This window comes from Lissotriton vulgaris, chromosome 7, assembly GCF_964263255.1.
Source record: "Lissotriton vulgaris chromosome 7, aLisVul1.2, whole genome shotgun sequence".
NCBI classification, from domain to species: Eukaryota; Metazoa; Chordata; class Amphibia; order Caudata; family Salamandridae; genus Lissotriton; species Lissotriton vulgaris.
In genome coordinates this window covers 1,621,641,950-1,621,662,493 of record NC_141695.1, presented here as the reverse complement: position 1 = coordinate 1,621,662,493, position 20,544 = coordinate 1,621,641,950, and the positions used below count along the sequence as shown (strand labels likewise).

Below are 20,544 nucleotides of genomic sequence, written 5' to 3'. Positions count from 1 at the left end.
GTCTACAAAGGATAGAAGTATTGCTTCAAGCTCATGTACTCCTAGAATGTGTGGCTGAAAGCCAATATCGTGCAAAGAGGTCACTGAAACAGAAATCATGCCTCCTAATAGCAAATGCGATAACTACAACAGCTACACTTTCAATTCTGCTCTGAATCCTACAGTGCATAACGTGTCAAATCTGCTAAAGTATGTGTTGGATTTAAGTTCTGCAGGTACAAGGTGCATTATAAAATGCAACATTTTTTATGAATTTCTCCAAAATTCCTTTGAGAAGAATGACCATATTCTCCTAATCGTTCATACTATTTACAGCAATTAGCCGGGTCTGGGTACAGAAAGGGACAACTTTAACCCTTTCCGTGTTGATGACGGCTCCCAGCCGTCATGAGTCACTGTGGGCGTGTGCTGATGACGGCTGGGAGCCGTCATGACCACGCCCGCGATAGGAATGTCAGCACTGGCGCAGAATTCCAGCCGCAGCCAAGGTGTTTAATGGGGCAGACGCCAGGCAGACAACATGGTTTGGCATTGTAACACTGGGACGAGTAGTGCACACAGCTGTGCTTTCACAATGCAGTTCTTTTGCACTAATAGCGTATTATACACAATATTGAAGTGATGCTGTTTTTGACAGGCCAAGGCTTAGTTTGACAGTAGAATAAGAATTTAGAAGCATTTTGCTGCCAAATTATACAAGTTTGAAAAGACAGGACTCAGTGCGCAATGCTTTTCACAATGGGAGTGCGGATGAACTTCCTCTTCTTAGACACCATTCCGGAGAAAATCCACACAGGCCGTACATTAAAGCAAATTGTACGCCTGCCTTATTATTAGGGTTCCCAGTTTTCCGCTTTTACTGATTTTTACAGATAAATACAGACAGAAAACTCAGAATGTTTTTCTCTACTGTCAATCATGAGTACCAGGTCAATAAGTGTTCAGATTGTAAGGTAGAGGAGATGAAAAAGACAACATATTTCCTAATTAAGCTGAATTAAGTGCAGATCTACAGTTATTTATGCTATTTTACAATGCAAGTGTTTTCAGATAACGCTATTGCATTGTATACTGCTGAAACATTTTGGACATTCAAATGTGAATATATATTTATCAGTAAAATAAACGTGAAAAAATACCCATAGCAGCTTCATTTATGCAGAAAACAAACCAAAAAATCGATAAATACAGAAAAAATATCTAAAAAATAAATATGGATAAATACAGACGGAAATGTATTTAAAAAAATACCATAAAACCGGGAGCCCTACTTATTATGCATTCTGGGACAGCCCTGTTGTTTATGCTTGGGGATATCCACTAAATATACTAAAAACCTTTACAAAAAATATGAGTTGAGATGTTAACAAGGCTCCTAGTTTTCAATTTTTACTGATTTTTACAGAAAAAAGAGAATACATTGTCTTTCCTGACTGTATTTATTTGTAATTGTGGAAAAATGCAGAAAATTGGGCTTCTTCTGTGTGATTTTCCATGCTGTCTTTCATGTATAACAAGACAATTTCTGTGCAGATACACACCATGGAGAGTTAATCACTGGATGCAATTTCCTTAAATACAGGCATCTTTTACCACATCTTTCTAGTATACTAAATATATTTACTTGTGGGTGTAGTTTTTTATTATATTTGGCTACTTAATATGCTGAACTATGGAGAGCATCAAAGTATAAATACATGTTTATCATGTAAATAAATGCGAAATATACCATTTTACAACTTTAATTCATTCTCAAAATAAATATGGCTAAATTCCAATAAGATGGTCAAAAAATAAATATGGATAAATACATACGGAAATTTTATAAACAAAATACATTATAACCAGGAGCCCTTGTTATAAAGTGGGACTAATGCTCTAATGCTGAACTGACTAACAACATAAAAAAATATGGAAATAATCACTAAACTAGATTAATTTTAGGAGCCTTCCTAAACATAGAATGGTTCACTATTTTGCACAGACCAAGAAGAGTGCATTCCAAATTGAGGAAGCAACAAAAGAAAAGGAACATCCCTCTCTACACCACCATTCCCCCCACCTCATCAATCCTTCTTAAATCGGGCCACTTTACATAAACCACCATGGCCCTGATTAGAAGTTGCACAGAACTGGTGAAGTACAAACTCCACACTAGTACCAGTACTGTGCGGTAACAATCCACTAGTGCTATGCAATTTTGGTTTAGATGCCAAGGAATGGGGCAATTACTGTGCTGACCTGGATTTACCAGGTGATATTCCCTTTTTATAGTTAACATAGTAGTGTATAACTACTGTATTACTTCTCTACCTAATTGTGTACAGCCTGTGTCCAGTTAATGGGTGTAAGTGTTTACAAAACGCATGTGCTCCTAATACATCATAGCTGTGTAGAGGTGATGAACATGTTATAAATCTTTGCATTGACGAGTAACCCTGTGTGTATGTGACTTATGATGACTTGTGTTTTCAGCATGTTTCACATAAATTGTTTGGCTCTGCAGGAAAAATGTGCAACAGGGAAAGATTATCCCTACTGCATACTAGCATCACAGCATGATAACTTCTACATAACATAGAATTCTGTGTGCATCAGGTATTAACCTATGTACATATGCTTCTTTTGGTTCAGAGGATAGGCTATCTGTAAAGTTTTCACCATAATATGAAGGCTGCAGGCAATATGACCTTTATCGCATTTAGGCCCTGGTTATTGTGAGCGAATAGTGTCTCTATGGACAAGTTTTCACAGAGTATTCTGTTCTTAGTTGCTACTTTATAATAGTCTTTGGTGTATTTCTCACGAGAGTTTCACTGCATGCACACAGTGCGGTGCAGTCCTAATACCAAGTAGAATCATTTGAAATGCATTATTACTTATGATAACGAGTTTTCCTTTGCATATTTGTTTATTCAATGGCCACTGAGCCGTTTTATCGTTCCTACCTTTGTAATCCAGCAATCTTGTTAGTGTCAATGTGCATGAGTTGCGTTGTTGCTCTATATAGCACTTGCAGAGCGTACTTCTGATTGACATACATGTAGCCACTCCTGGTCTCCGACTTAGTCGAGACACCAATGGGGTGTTTCCTTTACGGAACAGAGAACGTTAACTTTATTTAGCTACATGTGGGATTACAACTTTATTTTCACATATATTACGGATGCTTTACAGGTATGAAATGTTTTATAAGTAAATTCAATTCTTTGTATACCCAGACTCATACATTGTTCTCAGTTTGTTGTTTACGTGTATGGTAACGTAGAGTTTAAAAAGAGCACATTTAATGGTTTTTTTTTAAGATGGCTTGTGAGCAAGGACCATGAAGGTCGAAAGGCGTCAGCCTTGGATTAAATCTTTGTGATGACTACAATGCCTCGAGTTTCTTTCTGTGTGGGATGATATACACAGAAGACGGCGATATACACAGAAGACGGCGATTCATTTAAACTGGGTCTTGCTCCCAGTACTCTGCACCGGCTCCGTTGGGTGGATGAGGCCAGAGGTTAGCAAGACAGCGGCATGCTATCTATCTATCTATCTATCTATCTATCTATCTATCTATCTATCTATCTATCTATCTATCTATCTATCTATCTATCTATCTATCTATCTATCTATCTATCTATCTATACTTAATATAATAAAGAGAGAGCCCAAACCTTTGAGGCGGGTAATCTCAGTAACCACAGCACCAATCACAACACCCAATACAGCGTTGGAAAGGGCAGTTGCAGCAGAAGGACATAGGCTATGCAGACGCCCACCATATACATTTAAAAGGTAAAAAACACTGTGCCAGCAAAGTAGTCCCATGTGGGCATGTCTGCGTTGTGCTGTGGGCGTGTGCTTGGGGCATGACAAACGCTGGGGGCGTGTGGTACGTTCCGCCCTTCATGCAATGTCTCATATCATGTGCTAATCCCACCCTGCTCCCTTTAAATACCCCTGCACCCCATAATCATAAGCCACCCTTACTCCTTAAAATACCCCAACACCCTTAAACACTAACCCATCTTACCCCTATAAATATACCCTGTACCCCAAACCCAAACATATCCCTAAACCCTAGAAATACCCCTTTACCCCAAAACCCAAACCTAGCCCTGAACCCTATAAATACCCCTGTACCTCAAAACCCAAACCTACCCCTGAAACCTAAAAATACCCCTGTATCCCAGACCCCAAACCTAGCCCTGAACCCTTAAAATACCCCTGTACCCCAAAACCCAAACCTACCCCTGAACCCTAAATATACCCCTGTACCCCAAAACCCAAACCTACCCCTGAACCCTAAAAGTAACCCTGTAACCCAAAACCCAAACCTACCTCTGAACCCTAAAATACCCCTGTACCCCAAAACCCAAACCTAGCCCTGAACCCTAAAAATATCCCTGTACCCCAAAACCCAAACCTAGCCCTGAACCCTTAAAATACCCCTGTACCCCAAAACCCAAACCTACCCCTGAACCCTAAAAATACCCCTATACCCCAAAACCCAAACCTAGCCCTGAACCCTAAAATACCCCTGTACCCCAAAACCCATACCTATCCCTAAACCCTAAAACTACCCCTGTACCCCAAAACCCAAACCTACCCCTGAACCCTAAAAATGCCCCTGTACCCCAAAACCCAAACCTACCCCTGAACCCTAAAAATAACCCTGTACCCCAAAATCCAAACCTACCCCTGAACCCTAAAATACCCTTGTACTCCAAAACCCAAACCTAGCCCTGAATCCTAAAAATATCCCTGTACCCCAAAACCCAAACCTAGCCCTGAACCCTTAAAATACCCCTGTAGCCCAAAACCCAAACCTACCCCGGAACCCTAAAAATACCCCTATACCCCAAAACCCAAACCTAGCCCTGAACCCTAAAAATACCCCTGTACCCCAAAACCCCTATCTATCCCTAAACCCTAAAACTACCCCTGTACCCCATAAGCCAAAACTATATCTGAACCCTTAAAATACCCAAACACCCCAAAACATATACCTTAGTACCCCAAAACATATACCCCTATACCTATACTTACCTTATCCAAACATTAAAAAAAACATGCTTTTACCATTCATGCATTTACAACGAACTTCATTGTAAATGTATGTGTGGTAAAAGCATATAAAATGCAATGCCATGCGTTATAATGGCATTGCGGAGTCATGGTATTTTCGTAATGAAAGTATGCGGAGTGATGGTATGCGGAAAGAACGTTGCGGAATAATGGGTGTTTACCCTCCCCCGGTAAGTACATTGGTGGCACGGCGGCCCACATCTCCAGCACATACTCATATTTTTTCACCACCCATTTGAAAAATGCACTGGTCTCTCTCATTGATGGCCAGCACCAACATACCCCCGTGCCTACCACAAATGAACTGTTCTTCTGTAATGTAAATTGTGCTAATGCCATGTTGTCGAGTTCGCGCTATATAATATTGCAAGGAAAAATAAAGTAGGGAAACTCGAGTTCACACACTACTGAACGCGCACTCTTAAGTGCATCAGCAGTGCACTGTGAATCAGAGCGTTTCACAGGCCTGTCACAGATAAGAAATGCTATCAAAACAAAATCCTACAAACAATATACTACTGGCCGGCAGCAATTCATACCCGGAAAACTTCAGGACGGGCTGCTAGTATATATATATATATATATATATATATATATATATATATATATATATATATATATATATATATATTCGGCATAAGGCGTCCGTAGCAGCAGCATGCAGCAGCGGCAAAGTAGACAAGGCAAACCCGATTTTTGTGGATGCGGTAAGTTTTATTTAAGTAAATCCCTCATCACCACTCCGCCATGACGCGTTTCGGTGCACATAGCACCTTGATCACATGACAATCGCTGCAAGGCGGGCGTGCTCATTATAAATTGCCTGGAGCCAATCAGAATAACGTCATAAACATAGAAGACGTATATTACAAACAATTACTGCATAAATGCATTGCTGTATATGTACACATATGTGCGGCAAAACCTCATATATTTTTACACAATGTAATACAATTAGTAAAATTTCTGAGTAATGTGCAAAATCATGCTGTGCAAATTTAAATTTGAATATAAAATCCAATAAATAAATACATATAAATATATACTACTAAAATCTCAAAATTCATATATATATATATATATACACACATGTAAACGGAATTTATAGTTTCTCACAGGCAGAAGACGGTTAAAATAAATAAATATAAATAACCACTGCGCTAAAAGCTTAAAACCCTTCCTTTGAAGAATTCTATACTGCCTGAGAGAAGTGCATGATATAGTAATATTCATTGCATAGTGCAATTACTGATCCTATTATGTACACATTATTGCCTGCTAACATATACAATGCAAAAAATATATTTTATCGATTACCTACTCCAAGGCAAATGTGCTACCCTGTGATAAATTGTGAAGAAAATAGTGATATTAAAATGTGATATATGGTCTGAGGCAGCTACTATTGTTTTAAAATATTAGTATGCAAAATGGACTAGAGACAGATTATATTCCTTACAGATAAGTGTGGCAGTCCTCCCCTGCATTAAGACCATTAGGGCTCTTGGTGTCGAGTAAGATAATATGTCGTGTTTCTAATCTGCGCAGTAAAAGGTCACGGTCTCCACCTCTCCTCTGGGGAGGGACTGTGTCTATTACGAAATAGCGCAGATCAGCAGCCTTCTTATTGTGCATGGACTCAAAGTGTCTGGCTACTGGATACGCTGTATCGCCATTAGTGAGGGCCCTGAGGTGTTGGAGTATCCGTTTGAAAACTTGTGGCCTTGTACTTCCCACATATCGTAGGCCACAAGGGCACTCCAACACGTACACAGCGTATTCAGTACGACAAGTCAACTTATACCTGATGGTGGTCGGTATTTGGTTGAAAGGCGTAGTGTATTCCTTCTTACTGACTCCATTCTTGCATGCCTTGCAAGTAGGACAGCGCAAGAACCCTTTGCTCTTGTCTATCCAAGGAGTCACTGCACGGGTTTCAGGACTGCTTGAAACCAGATAGCTGCCCATAGATCTAGCACGTTTATAGGCAATCAAGGGAGCCCCCTTAAAATGATCACCTATAACTGGATCACTAGTAATTAGGGACCAGTTACGTTTGATAATATTTCTGATGGTGCGATGCTGGTTACTGTAAGTTAAGATCAGTCTGGTTGTATTGTCATCCTGCTGTTTAGCTTTCTGCACAGCAGTGGAACTTATCACAGTGGTTGTATTAGGGTCATTAACAGGGATGTTTAATAGTGAGGCTCTAGGCTGTGAGTTAGCACGATTCATGGCCCTCATTATTATTTTGTTGCTGTACCCTCTTTCTTTAAATCTGACCGTCATCAGTGATGTCACTGACCATGTCATGAATGATGTAATATGTGACATCATCAGCAGTGGATTGCGGGTGCGCGATATATAGTTAGTGCAACTAACTATATATGGAATTTCAATGGTTTTGTGTGAGTAAAATAAGGTTTTGTAAATGCGAATTCCTAACTATATATGGTCTATAACCTATGGTTTTTTCGGTGAATTTTCAAGGTTTTGTAAATGCTAATTCCTAACTATATATGGTCTATAACCTATGGTTTTTTCAGTGAATTTTCAAGGTTTTGTAAATGCTAATTCCTAACTATATATGGTCTATAACCTATGGTTTTTTCAGTGAATATATATATATACATACATATATAAACATATATCATCTGTATATCTATATAAATACAAACATAAATGCATGCATACATATACTTATATGCATACAGATGCATGTTATTTACATGAAAGTTGAAAAAACACTAATAAAAGCAAAGCTAAAAAGCCACCTCATTACAAACAGAATGGCTTTAACTTAAACGAGGGCGAGATCTATTGCATTTTCAATGCTTGTTTACTTTGGTTCCATCAAGAAGGCATTCAGATGTGTCACACATTTGCCATAAATTCTGAATGTTAGCACTCTAGTTGCACATTAGATCACTGTATTAAAGCTACTGCTCACCAGGGACGTCTGCTGCTGGTATTCAAAGTGCATGTTTCAGTCTGCATGTCAGAAGTTTTTTTAATGAAATAGAAGAGGATTTGAGAAGTCACTCAAAATGATCCCTAATTTTTCTTTCTGAAGCACTAATCATACTTTCTATGGCAAAATTAACCCCCTCATGTTGTTCCTTTTTAAATTGAGTGTTTTCAGACTTACCACTTCATTCCAATCAAGATGGCTTCTGGTGTGCCATACTTTTGTCATAAGTAAGACTGTTAGCGCTCTAGTTGTTCTTTAGAACACTCTGGGACATTCTGTCATTGGGCTATACTTGGGGTACATCTGGGTGATATTTGGGCTACATTTAGGCTCTTTTGTCTCTGGTGGCCATCTTGGCAAGCTGTATGTCAGAATTTTTTAATGAAATTGAAGAGGGTTTGAGAAGTCACTCAAAATGTGCCCTAATTTTTCTTTCTGCAGCACTAATCATAATTCATATGGCAAAATATACCCCCTCATTTTGTTCCTTTTTAAATTAAATGTTTTAAGAGTTACCACTTTATTCCAATCAAGATGGCTTCAGGTGTGCCATACCTTTGTAATAAGTAGGACTGTTAGCGATCTAGTTGTTCTTTAGAACACTTTAGGAGGCTGCAGTAGAGCACAAAGGAATCAACTGACAGTCTCTGTCCTTGTTGGATGTACATGTTTTACTGAGAATGTCAGACTTCATTTTCACATGACTGAGAAAGATAATGTGAATTTACAGAAAATATGCTTTCAGTTTAGCTTATAGATCCCCTTCCAAACCACTGTGGGAAAATCATGAGATATTAGTTTTCTTTCAAACAATATTCATGATATCACAGCAGAAGGTTTTTTCACATGGTAAAATCACCTTAGAACCCACCACAATTCCTAAAACGAGTATGGTACCATCAACAAATGATTTATAATGTAACTAAAGTCCTAAAACCCTCTATTAACTACAATGCTTTTTAATGAGGTGCTATCATGTATATTGTTTCAAAACATAAAGTGCTACAAGGGACTTGTTTTAGATATGTTGACTCTTAGTTGGCAAGTGGTTTATCGAAATCCACCTATTTGTATCCACAGGATATCAAATTCATTTTAAAACAACATCAAATGCAAGGAAGGGCAAATTAAGAAAAAGAGCTAGAGAAGGTGGATTTGTTCAAAAAACTTTACTTAGAAAAAATGAAAAGGGATGCAGACATAAATCAATTTAAGCAAAAAGGTTATGAACTAAGAAAGACAATTAATTTCTCTATAATTCAAAACCAAAATATCAACTCCAAATGATACAAACAAACAACCCAGATTAACAATCAAATGTGGTTGTGAGGTGGCGTCAGATGACAGCCTTAAAGGAGATGATAATTAGATGTCGACGTTTCGGTCTCGATTGTATTCATCAGAAAGACCATCATCAGGACGATGTTTTGTTTCAATGCTTTGAGCAACTCCCTGTATTAAAAATAAATCAACTGTTATTATAAACATATTAAAAAGCTAACCAAATCCATAAGTTAAACCACCTTACACAAGCTCTTTTAGTATTTAGCCAAATGATTAAAAATTTCAACAGAAAGTATCTACCCCTTCCTGGTGATACCTTCCAACATTTTAAAATTAAAGCTACAGTCAATATGACTCAGTGCATCGTAAATCGGATTCATGGGTCAAGCAGCCTGGGTATATCATATTAAGCTGACCTTCGTAAATCATTGCTTTTGAAGACAGTTGGTAATCCTTTTTTTTGGAGAGAAATTTAACAAAGAATACATGATGGGAACCATTCATCATATGTTCCTACATTAACATAGAAAACCTCTTTTCAGTGAATTTGCACAATTGATTATATTTTATATCAAATGCAATTCTAATCAAGCAATTCATATTAACAGAACAACAATGTATCAGATACACAATGATAACGGAGTTTGACGTAAAAAACATACTCTATACTTAAGAGGCATATTTATACTTGTGTTCAAACAGCAGATTAATGACATAGTACAAGCGAAAGACATTCGATTTTGTCAACTTAAATCGCATTCAACTGTCTCAGAGTCAAGCATTGGAATCACATTTAAAATATGTCATACCAGAGGAATTATTATTGGTAGGGGCCGCGTTAAAATTGCTCAGGCGGTCTGTCGAAAAAATCTAAAGAGAGACAAACGGGAACCCGATCAGTTTGTGTGAAAACAGATCCATGCAACTTTGAATTTAAGGTGAAAAGATTAATTTGCCGTTACCTTATCACTGGGCAGACGTTAATAGAATAGTCCAGGTCAGCTAATGTACTGGTTTTATCTAGAACCGATAAAATTAATATTAGGGCATTAGAAACGTGTGGGAATGTTTCATATCGCTAATTTAAATTGTTAAAAACATTGTTGTTGTAACAACAACGAAAATTTAACGCAGTTCTATGGATTCAAGCAGTGCAACTACACGAATACTGACTAAAGATGGCGAGCATAAAACGTCTCGAGTCGATCTAGCAGGGACTTTAAAAGCTATGATGCGGTGCAAGGCATCGCGCCGGATTTCTTAATTGTACTTACATTCTTAACAACTCCGGTAGCATCGTACGGTCAGCTTCGGTTTGTAGCAATACGCCGAATGAGCTGGTGACCGCGGATGTTTGTACATGTCAACCCGGAAGTAGTTAGAATGCGTGAAAAATCGTCAATATGCTCTCTCCACTAGAACAAATAACCTAAAAAGGGAGGGGGGGGGCGACCTGAATGGTTCGAAGGTCAGTCTAGTTAGGGTCATATGTGTATAGATCAGTAAAATAAAATTAAAAAAGCGAGTGTAAATCGCATTTAATATGGGCGCCATCTTGGAACTACCTAAAACTAAAGATGGACAATTCATGAGGGATAGGAGCCATCTTTGAATGGGAATGTAACTGAACCGATCAGAGGCAGAAGAAAAACTGGATTTAACGATGACAAAAACGATCACACAAAGTACATATTTGACCCTAGGCCAGCATTCATTGTTACAACATTCCTACTTAGTCTAATGAAAAAATTTATATCAATCCAGGTTCTTTTGTTCATTTTCTTTTTAACTGAGGCATGCTAGTGCGTGCCATTCTGTGTATAAATTGAGACCCCTTTTAACCGAGTCGGCTAAACAAATCCAACGTTGTTCTTTTATAGTTAAAAGATGATCCACATTCGGTTGACGAATGTTGGGTTTAATGACTTCGACAACCCACCAATGAAAATCATTTTCGGTGTGGTTTGCAAGAGAGAAATGTTCCACGAGTGGGGCATTTTCCGTATGACAACGAATCCTTGATTGGTGTTGTAGGATTCTTTTTTTGATAGGTTGGGTTGTCTTGCCAAAGTACCTCTTGCCACAAGGGCATTCTATGCAGTACACGACGTTGGTCGTATTGCAATTTGAAAAATTCCTCAGTTTGTAACACTTGTTGTTAAGCTCAAATTGCTTAATGTTGGACGTTGTGTTACATGCCAGACAATGTTGGCATTTGTAATGTCCCTGTAAGGGGCTCAGTTGTCGCATATTGTCCACTAAGTAAAGTTTTTTGAACAAATCCACCTTCTCTAGCTCTTTTTCTTAATTTGCCCTTCCTTGCATTTGATGTTGTTTTAAAATGAATTTGATATCCTGTGGATACAAATAGGTGGATTTCGATAAACCACTTGCCAACTAAGAGTCAACATATCTAAAACAAGTCCCTTGTAGCACTTTATGTTTTGAAATATTAATTGCCCAAGCCTACAAGGGTTTATTGGGTTTCCCCTGTGAGAAAACTAATCATGTATATTGGTCCCAAGATGGCTGCCAACACTTCTTGGATGAAGTGCTGACAGCCAATCAGATCAGATGTGTGGTTAGGCTCCGCCCAGATATATATCTTTTTTTGAACCTAAACTACTCAAAATCCACTGGAGCACATATATTGAGACATAGCAAAGGCACATCGGGCTAACAGTCCCTACAATTTTGCCAAGTTTCGTGCAAATCCATTCAGCCGTTCGAGCTAAAAGTGAGGCCAACCGCCCTATGGAAATTAACATGGGAAAAACGCGTTTTGGGACCCCCCTTTTTTCTCGGCCCCCCCTTGATGAAACCCCCCCAAATTGTCAGGGGCTGCTCAGAAACAAAATGTTCCATTTTCCTGAAAATTTCAGCCAATTCCATCCACAAACGCCAAAGTTATTAGACATAGAATTTTCAAAAATCCCATAGAGAAAAAATCCTAACTATATATACCTACTGGCGACCGCCAGTAGGTAATATATATATATATATATATATTACCTACTGACGGTCGCCAGTAGGTATATATAGTTAGGATTTTTTCTCTATGGAACTTTTGAAAATTCTATGTCTAATAACTTTGGCGTTTGTGGACGGAATCGGCTGAAATTTTCAGGAAAATGGCACATTTTGTTTCTGAGCAGCCCCTGAAAATTTGGGGGGGTTTCGTCAAGGGGGGGCCGAGAAAAAAGGGGGGTCCCAAAACGCGTTTTTCCCATTCATTTTTCCATAGGGCGTTTGGCCTCACTTTTAGCTCGAACGGCTGAATGGATTTACACGAAACTTGGCAAAATTGTAGGGACTGTTAGCCCGATGTGCCTTTGCTGGGTCTCAATATATGTGCTCCAGTGGATTTTGAGAAATTAACGTTTAAAAAAACAGATATATCTGTGACAGCGTCCCGGATAGCGCTCCAGATCGCGTACTTTTCGCGTAACGGAGCTTTGCGAAGTGAAGCTGATTGGCTCTCCGGTGTCTGTCAACATTCTAAACAGTCCCGTGCGGCCGCCATCTTGTCTCTCGGTAGGATCGAGAGACAAGAGGAGGAGAAAAACGAAGGGGGAATTTAATGAAAGGGGGCAAGGTAGACTCCTCTTGACCCCCTAGGAATGATGTTGGGGTTATTAAAGGGTCCCGTGGGGCAAAAAAAAAAATTTGATTTTTCGCGGTAGAAGCGCTTCTCGGTTCGCGAACCGGGTCGCAAACTGGTAGCGAAACGTGAATTCGCCATTTTGTGTTTCGATTTAATTAAATTACTAGATGGAGGAAAAGCAATGTGAGTATTGGTTATAAGGGGGTATGGGAGACGTATCCTGACTCCCTATGTTTTCTGAGGGTGGTTGAGGAGGCTCATATATGTTGATACTTGTCTTCCAGCGGCTGCCATTTTAGATGCCTTGACCAGACCCACTCTCTGCACGCCGCCGATCGTGACGTCTGTTAACGTTTGATTCGAAGGAAATCAGGAAGTGTTGACTGCCATTTTGACACTGCGAGTAAATGTATTATTAAAAATAATTGTTATAAATTAATTCGTATTGATAAACATTGTCTGCGCCATCTTGCTTTTTTTCCAATGCCACACTTTTGTCGTGCACGGCAGCCATTTTAGATGCCTTGACCAGACCCACTCTCTGCACGCCGCCGATCCTCAGCATGGCTCCCCACCCTCGCAAGCATCTCCCCCACGCACTGGTCACCCCTGCTCTCTCTCTCATGTATGGGCCATAAACCTCCCCCCATCTGCGCTGCTCTTCCCTGAGTATCACACCCTGTGCCCGCCCGACACCTCCCTTTCACCCTATTCACTACCGCACCCTCTGACACTCCTCTTCCTCTGTGTCTGATTGTCCAGGCCGGTCCCAGGCTATCACCTAGCCCTGCGGATGTAGTTTATGGCCCCAACTGTAAAGAATCACCGCTGTTCAAAGGAGTTACAGTAGATCAAGGTCGCCACCTCATGAGATCCGTCACACCACACGCGTTCCTACTATCTGATAACGATCCTGTATTGTGATTGGGGAGGGGATTCTCACTTTTGTACATCAAAGTCTTCACAATTATGTGTCACATTAAAAATATATAGCACTCCAACAAAGTAGTAGGATTATAACACTTTAATAACTTATAAATATATACAACGCTCCAACAAAGTAAACACGTTAAAAAAACATTTTAAACAACTATTTATATGACATTGCTTTAACCAGGATAGACAAAGAAATGACACAGTGATGTAAAAGTTTCTGAAAGAAATGCCAAGAACGTCCCATGTGAAAGTGAATTTTATCTGGCAATTTTTTTCTTTTCCTTCTCATGAAAAGAAAGTTAATGCCAGGTTCGTTACCTGCCTCATTTTCCCCCAAAAAAACTCTCGAGAGGGACCGTAAAAAAATATAGCTATGGTAATCATACCATGCATCGGCACATGGAGAGGTGGCATCCTCCTAATTATTCTAAAGCACAACTTCGAGATTTGGTGGATAACCCCCGACCGGCAAAAACATCCATCAATGACTTAGCAATAAGTGAGTCAGAGGCAAGGGAAACGGTCCCAAATCTGCAAAAGAACTTTGGGCAGATGAGATTGACTTGTGTAGGATGTGGAAAATGAATTTCATGCGGAGAGATGAGTATTACTTTAATAAATAGATCATATGAAAATCATCAATGTCCAAAACGTCCTAGAAATTAATTTTTGTCATTTTTGAGTTAGAGAGATAACCTACAGTGGTACGGGGTCGTTTTCGTTCGTACTAAGGGGGCCAGGTGACATTCCTTCGGGGTGGCTTAGGGGCATTTAAAACAACTTCCCTGATACAGGTAGCATATAAAGTAGAGGCTAAATACCAGGATCTTTATCGATTGCTTTATGCTGTACAAAAATGAAAAACACACAACAAACCTGGACCATTCATATTTTCAATGTTTCTGCGTACTATACTTTTTAACCCTTAACTAATTGAGCTGCTTCATTTCACCTACTATTTAAAAAAAAAAAAAAAAATCGGAAACAGTGGCCTTTTATTCGAAACTTACCAATCTATGCGTTACAACTACGTTTGCTTTTTCAAAAACCTTTAATAAAAATGTTGGTGCCCAAATACGGGCCTACAACCCCGTGAGACGGGCACGGAGCAGGCTGGAACTGTAAATGGGGGGGGGGGGTATTTATTTGTGGAAAACATAACAGAGAGTCAGTGGTCGTTGATTTCATAGTAAAAAGTGCGACAAGTGCAACAAAATCATATCGATAATTCATTGTGAGCAAGTACCAAAAGTGTCGACAATTCAAACCTTCAATAATAAATACAGTAATCAATGATGCATTAGAACTTGTAATCAGTACCCGTCCCATGTCAATTCATTGTTCGAACGTATAATCAATACCCATCCTGGATCAATTCATTGTCCGAACATATAATCAGTCTTATCCCATATCAATTCATGTGCTAAAAACTGCATACATATCTCATGATATCAAGGCTGAGCAATCGGGCACAACAAGGAGTTGAGAGTTTCATTTGAACCGGCGCCATTTTGGGTGAGGTCAGGAAGGTCCAAGTATAGTCAAAATGTCTCCACCAACTCGTGGTTGGACCGGGACCTCTTTTGGCAGTCCAAAAGTTTTCGTTGAAGGGTAGCAGTGGGGACTGCCGACATGAACCATCAGTCAAAGTGGGGTGGGAGGCAACAATCTCTCCTACCGGGTCATACTGGTGTCCCACCGGAATTGATCAAGTTGGTAGTCTTGCAGGATTTTGGTGATTTCAAGACTGAGGCCGGCGCCGGCATGAGCGCGCCGACGTCCCGCGGCTACGTCGTGGTCGTTCCGTGGGTGATCATGGCAGTCATTCCCCATCGGGGGTCGGGGGCCCCCGTGGCTCTTATAGAATCTTCAAAGTTGAGGAGAACGTTTCTGGACGCAGGAAACTAGAAGCGTCGTTGCACCGCAACAGTGGACGAGACCCCCGCTGGGTGAGCGGAGCATCATTGCCTCGCAATAGTGGACGAGACCTTTTGTCGGGTGAGTGCAGCGTCGCTGCATCGCAAGAGTGGAGGAACCCTTTTGTTGGGTGAGTGGAGCGTTGGGGGTGCAGCTGAGGGGCCCCCACCTGGGGGGGTGGGAGAGGCTCGTTCGCGCCGCCTCTCCCTCCCAGCGCACCCCACGCCGACACCTGGCGTTGATATCCGTGATGTCCGGACCAGGCGATAAGAGGGGGGGGGGGGTCGGAGGCAGAGGCAAGACATCCCCCCCGTGGCCTGCAGGGCGCCGCTTCAGGCCCGAACGGGGAGCTCATATCAAGCACACGTGGGAAGCGGTTCAGCGAGCCCGTCTAGAAGAACACCCTCCGGCCTGGCGGACTGAAACTTCATGGACTCACGCCAGGAATTCAAGGCAGCGAGCACGTCGCCAAGTGTATTAACACCTTTACAGTATTCAGCAAAAGCGCCGTGCGGTAGGCCAGTGTCCCCGTCAACAACGAGTCCAGGATACAGGGTGCTGGCCGCCATTTTGTCAGCCCGGCGGGGCCACAGCACTCCCCAGTATCGATCCAGCCGCCAGCAGGGTTCAGGGAGAGCCAGCCCGGGACCACTAACGGCACCAATGATGCAGGGAGGCGGGCCACCAAAGCAGTGGAGGTAGTCAGCGCCTCCGGCCCATGGGCACAGACCACCGAGTGCAAGACATCCCCCCCCCAGTGTTGTTACAGCCATAATTGAAGAAAGAAGAAGATCCCGTCGGCCTCGGCTCCTCTCCTGGTGCACCTTACGTGACGACCCTTTTGTTGGGTGAGTGGAGCGTTGGGGGTGCAGCTGAGGGGCCCCCACCTGAGGGGGTGGGAGAGGCTCGTTCGCGCCGCCTCTCCCTCCCAGCGCACCCCACGCCAACACCTGGCGTTGATATCCGTGATGTCCGGACCAGGCGATAAGAGGGGGGGGGATCGGAGGCAGAGGCAAGACATCCCCCCCCCCCGTGGCCTGCAGGGCACCAGAAGAGAAAGGGAGGACCAGCACATTCCGGGCCCACCATTCCACGACTTCACCGGCTGATGGCGGCTAGTCGGGCCCCGCCCTGCACGTGTTGAGGCCTCATCTTCCGGATGGGCGTAACCGTGGACCTGTTGCACTTCGGGAGTTTCCGGAATGGGGGTAGGTATCTGCTGATTTGTATCTATTTCATGTTACCGTTAATGGGCGTGGCGGGCGGTGGGACAGACATGCTTGGAGCAGTGGGGGGGTGGCGGAGGTTAGCTACCTCGTGGCTGCCGTAACGTCAAGCTTGGCTTCTCTCACCACTTCCATGTTTCTTATTTATAGCGAAGTCAAAAACTCATCAGTGGCCTACTGATGTTGTTCGATTTCTTTCCCTTCTTTTTCAAGTGTGTTTCATTGTAAAGTTTCTGTTTAACAGGATACAGTGTTTACTTCGTATTTTACATATGTCTTCTTTAATAGGGGTACTCTCCGGTTGAGCCAGATGATGTACCTCTAATAAATGTTCCGGGTGGAACTAGTTTCTCAATCAGTGGGGAGTAGATGGGCATGACAGATTACAACGGGGAACAAAGGTCCGCATTACCCACCCTTCACTACTTGCAAAGACTAGACAGAATATTTCTATTCCACGTTATTTGCAAACAGAGAATACCTCGTTAGAACTATTCCTTGAACAATAAATGTCCAGCCAATCAATCAATCAGTGGGGAGAGAAACAGGCATGACGGATTACAACGGGGGACAAAAGTCCGCATTACCTATCCTTTACTATCTGCAAAGGGAGACAGAATATTCCTATTCTTCTCTGTTTGTAGACAGGGAATATCTCAAAGAGCAATAATCAATAAAAAATTAACAACTTTAAGGTAAATACTCACAATACGACTACTCAACGAAGTTACAAAGTAACGGATATAGGTACTTGAGAGGTTTTCGGTGGCAGATAATCTACAATATACACTTGTACATATGAGTCTGATACAGGGCGGATCTCTGTATAACTATGGATAATTAGATATTAGGATGGCATACAAAGCTCCCAACCTTCTTACTTTTTCTCTTAAAGGGTTTCAAATTGGGGACAAATATTAGGCTGTGCTCTAGAGGTTGACGGTGTTGCTCCACTGGTACTCGGGCCTTCTCATGAAGCAGAAGGAGCCGCTCTCAATCTCCTTAACTCTTCCTTGCAAAGTTGACCGGATTCTTAGTTTGCAACTGCTTCAGCATACTTGCAGTTCCACACAAGTCCTTTTTATTGGGGTCTTCTCTTGAAAGCAGTCTTGCATATGCGGCAAGTAACTTTTCTTGCATTCACCTTTTTTAAGACTTGTGAAAATTAATTTTAAAACATTCAATAAATACGGTGTTACTATGCATTGTGTCAAATGCTTTATTAAAAATATGCAGAAAATGTTCCCTTTATTTGTTGTTAAGGTCTTTACAAGAGAATTTGAAAGGAGAAAGTAGGAGATGAATAACACATGTAGGACGTTATATCTCAAACTGCAAAAATTGATAAAGAGGGTGGAGCAAAGTCTGCATGATGAATGCCAGTGGAAGCGTTTCAGGCACACTGCGAAGATTTAAAAAAATATAAATATTGTCAAGTTTTACTTTGACTTGTGATGTTTGATCTCATTTAGTCACTTCAATCTAATTTTAAACACTAATTTTCTTTTTGTTTTGCAGATTAACTACAATACTTATTTTGGACTCCATATTATATGTTGTTTATTATATTACTTTGTTACTTATAGTTCTAGTTATTTATTGTAGTGTTATCTTTTAGTTATAGTTCCGGTTATTCTTTTAATAAAAGTTAATTAAAAAAGTACATACGTCTGTTTTTTTGTGGGGGTAGCAGTCATCAATCGAAATGATATTTATAATTTGAAGTATAATGCTGAAGCTCACTCATTAGCAACATATTGTGGTGAAATTTTAACATATGTGCTGACGTAAGTGTTCCATAAACTACTACTATGGTAACAGGCAAAATACTGTTTGGGGGTAGGGTATAATACGCAGGAATGCTGTAAAAATAAATGGACAAGGGCTGTTTTGTTTTCCACTGTTGCAACATAAAGTGATCGATAAAAATCCGATAATCAGGCCTATCAGCGACTAAGACAGCAGGCCGAGTCTCTTTTGCTCAACGGCTCCCTCATGGGATGAAGAAACGCCCTTTTTCACGAAATAGGAATATTTTACTTGCAGGACAGTTGTTAATTTCCTGTGAAAATACATTAGCCTGGAACATTGTTAGTGATAAACTGTAAATGCATCTGGGTCCTTTGCTTAAAAAAAAATATATAAAATATATTTGTGAATTAGAATAAGAATATATGTTACAGCTATAGATATTTGCTATTAAAAAACCATTGAAATTCACTGAAAAAACCATAGGTTTTAGGCCATATATAGTTAGGGATTAGCATTTACAAAACCTTAATTTACTCGCACAAAACCATTGAAATTCGCATATATAGTTAGATGCAATAACTATATATCGCGCACCCGCAATCCACTGCTGATGATGTCACATATTACATCATTCATGACATGGTCAGTGACATCACTGATGACATCACTGATGACAACTCAAATGACATCACTGACAACATCACTGATGACATCAATCATGTGATAATACGATCAACCTGTTCAGACTCTAATATAACCTTAGATACACTCAGAGTAAACAGACACTCACAGACTGTCACTCATCCATGGAGTTACTCACACACCTAGTCAGTCATGCACTGAATCAATCACACCTCCATTTCATCAACTATACAGTTATACACACCTTACTTATTCAAACATATACTAACACATATTTACTCTCTTATACAATTCCTGATACAAGTTCACAATGATCCATACAGCCACTCACACATTCACTGGCTCTTATACACAGTAATTTATATATGTGAACTCTCACATGTACTGTGTTTTACATATGTACTTACTTTGACATGTAGCGCTGAGATATCCATTCAATCACCAATACACTCGTACACAGTCAACCACCCATACAGCTGTTTCCACATGCAGTTTTGAACCCATAGATCTAGTGAATCAACTGTTCACACATGTATGCACAGAGTCACACACCTCACCAATCAATAACCCATATAGTTACTCATATAGCTACTGATCAACACATGCAGCAGTTCATAGAACAACAGATATAATGATGCACAAATTAAGACAGTTTAGTCACTAACCCATGCACTCAGTGAGACACATTTAATTACTCTCTCATACAGTCAGTCATGCACCTACTAAATCCTTCATCCAGACACTTATACATCCACTCATTCTTCAATATGTAAGACATATTTTAACTTTACATAAACATACAGTCACTGGATGATGTCATCAGTGATGTCATCAGTGATGTCACTGACCATGTCATGAATGATGTAATATGTGACATCATCAGCAGTGGATTGCGGGTGCGCGATATATAGTTATTGCATCTAACTATATATGCGAATTTCAATGGTTTTGTGCGAGTAAATTAAGGTTTTGTAAATGCTAATCCCTAACTATATATGGCCTAAAACCTATGGTTTTTTCAGTGAATATATATATATATATACTAATATATTAAAGAGAGAGCCCAAAAATTTGAGGCGGGTAATCTCAGGAACCATAGCACCAGTCAAAGCACTCAATACAGCGTTGGAAAG

At 40.5% G+C, this 20,544-nt stretch overlaps 1 pseudogene; it reads left to right on the top strand.

Annotated features, from left to right (window-relative positions):
- Positions 1-3,129: 3,129 nt before the first annotated feature.
- Positions 3,130-20,544, top strand: part of LOC147706115 (P2Y purinoceptor 1-like) — a 38,600-nt pseudogene continuing 21,185 nt past the window's right edge.